General features: G+C 37.0%; 1 pseudogene; it reads left to right on the top strand.

Moving 5' to 3' along the window:
• Positions 1 to 1299: 1299 nt before the first annotated feature.
• On the top strand, positions 1300 to 2297 carry LOC125777069 (tigger transposable element-derived protein 6-like; annotated as a pseudogene).
• Positions 2298 to 3057: the final 760 nt, after the last annotated feature.

The raw sequence follows: 3057 nt of genomic DNA on the forward strand, positions 1-3057 counted from the left end.
GGATTCAAATATGGACTTCCAGGCGGTCAATCATCCATTCAGAAAAACCTGAAACCAGGAATATTACTTTTAAGCCACTGTAGCGTAGCTTATGATATATGGTTGTTTTAGTTTTTGCGGTTTAGGAATTATATACATTAAACTTACCAGATAACGAGGCCACACCCACTTTTTAAAACTTTTTTGTCCACAGCTACTGCAATCCCCTGTGCCAAATTAAAGTTCTATATCCACTACATAGTTATGGGTCTTTATACATTTTGCATTAAGGGTGTATTCTACTCTAGAATTTAAAAAAATTCGATTTTTTTCATATATTTAAAGTTTAGACTCTTAAGAACATATCCTCCAAAGGACTTTTAAAAATTAAAATTATTTTAAGAGCTACAGTTACTTTAGTGACGCAGTACCTAGCCCGGTAGGTAGGTAGACTCACTTTTTAAACGCGTTTTTCTCGAAACTACTTTTTTCCACACGGTACTGGCATTATCTCAAGTTCTATACAACCGATACTTGAAATTTTGTGTGAACCTTCTTTATTATAATCCTTTATGCTTTATCTTTATATAATCCTTTCTTTTTAATATTTAAAAAAAAATCAGGAATTTCAAAAAAAAAGCGTAAAAAATTATTTTTATTTTCAAGCAGTGGCCATTTTTCAAAAGCATTTTTTTTTCATGTTGCCTGAGGTAGGGACTATAACAGCATCCTTACTGATTAAGAATTTCTTTTGATTTTTTTTTCAGACCACCAGGAGAGTCAGGATCAATGTCACCAGGATGCACCATTTTATTTTCACCTGTCTCTCCCCTGGTGTGGCAAAAAAATTCAAGGTGGATATTTCAACCATCCATCGAATATGGAGGAAGCGCGAAGAAATTGAGGCGGCTGCCTCGAAAACTAATTTAAAACGCAAACGATTGGGCTTGGTACATGCGATAAAGTAGAGGAAGCTTTATCAAAATGATTCAACCAGATGCGATCATTGAATGCGACAATTTGTGGAGCTCAAATTGCACAAAAAGCAAAGGAATTCGCACTTAAAATGGGCTGCGACTTTGAGGCCAACTGCTGGTTGGATGTGGCGTTGGCAGCGACGTGAAAATATTAAATTTAAAAAAATTCAAGGCGAGGTAGCAGATGCTGATACTACGGCGGCGGAAAACTACCGCAATGAAGTTTTAAATACCTTAATAAAGGACTAGGGGCCAGGCGATATATTTAATGCGGATGAAAGTGGTCTTTTTTACAAGGCTCTTCCAAGCGGAAAGGCACAAAAGGCCCGCCTGACTCTGTTATTTTTATGTAATTCAGATGGAACCTTCAAAAAAGTTTTTGCAATTGGAAAGTCGAAAAACCCGAAGTGTTTTAAGGGAAAAGTTGTGCCGCTGCCGTACTATTCCCAGAACAAAGCTTGGATGACTGGATCTTTGTGGTCAATGATAATGAAGGAATTTGACAATGAAATGGGAAAGCAAAAGTGAAAGGTGTTATTAATAGTTGACAACGCAGCCTGCCATAAAGTTGATGGTTTGAATGTTGAGAATGTAAAGATTACATTTTTGCCACCAAACACGACATGACTGTTGCAGCCTCTCGACCAAGGGATAATACACTGCTTTAAAGTTTATTTCAGACAAATAATGGTTCGAAAACAAATACTTGCCATAGAGAACGGCTTGTCAATTAAACAATTTATAACATCGATTTCAATACTTGATGCCCTTAATTTTATTAAACGGGCGTGGTGGCTTGTTAAAAGCGATACCATAAGAAATTGCTTTCAAAAAGTAAGTTTAGCTCTTAATAATTATGTTTGAACTATGAAAAGCAAAATATTGCAGGTATGTACATATTTAATTTAAAATTCTTGAATTTCGTTTTGTAGGCCGGATTTCAAGTAGAAGATATTTCGTTCGACCCTATCGAGGAAATAGTAGATGTCCCTATTGAAATACATAACTCTGATTAATACGTTGCGTGCGACAGTGACATTGATTGCTTTGGTGTTCTTACTGATGAGGAAATAGTAAAAGATGTATTAAATGAGGCTGATGTTGAATCATCAGAAGAATCTGCAGTTGATGCCGTAACTGACCCGCCTTCCTTTGCTGAAACTTTAAGTGCTCTTAGCCTTATTAAGAAGTTTGTAGATTACAACAATATTGACGCCGAAGAAATTGAAACTTTGGAAGAAAAGCTTTTCAAAAAGAAATTTCAAAATCTTCGTCAGAAAAAAATTACTGATTTCTCTTTTTAAATTGAAGCGAAACTACTTTATTACATATAAATAAGTAGATAAGTAACGGGTGATTTTTTTGAGGTTAGGATTTTCATGCATTAGTATTTGACAGATCACGTGGGATTTCAGACATGGTGTCAAAGAGAAAGATGCTCAGTATGCTTTGACATTTCATCATGAATAGACTTACTAACGAGCAACGCTTGCAAATCATTGAATTTTATTACCAAAATCAGTGTTCGGTTCGAAATGTTTTTTATCGACAAATTTTGTTCAGCGATGAGGCTCATTTCTGGTTGAATGGCTACGTAAATAAGCAAAATTGCCGCATTTGGGGTGAAGAGCAACCAGAAGCCGTTCAAGAACTGCCCATGCATCCCGAAAAATGCACTGTTTGGTGTGGTTTGTACGCTGGTGGAATCATTGGACCGTATTTTTTCAAAGATGCTGTTGGACGCAACGTTACGGTGAATGGCGATCGCTATCGTTCGATGCTAACAAACTTTTTGTTGCCAAAAATGGAAGAACTGAACTTGGTTGACATGTGGTTTCAACAAGATGGCGCTACATGCCACACAGCTCGCGATTCTATGGCCATTTTGAGGGAAAACTTCGGACAACAATTCATCTCAAGAAATGGACCCGTAAGTTGGCCACCAAGATCATGCGATTTAACGCCTTTAGACTATTTTTTGTGGGGCTACGTCAAGTCTAAAGTCTACAGAAATAAGCCAGCAACTATTCCAGCTTTGGAAGACAACATTTCCGAAGAAATTCGGGCTATTCCGGCCGAAATGCTCGAAAAAGTTGCCCAA

Source organism: Bactrocera dorsalis, chromosome 3 (genome assembly GCF_023373825.1).
Source record: "Bactrocera dorsalis isolate Fly_Bdor chromosome 3, ASM2337382v1, whole genome shotgun sequence".
Classification (NCBI taxonomy): Eukaryota; Metazoa; Arthropoda; class Insecta; order Diptera; family Tephritidae; genus Bactrocera; species Bactrocera dorsalis.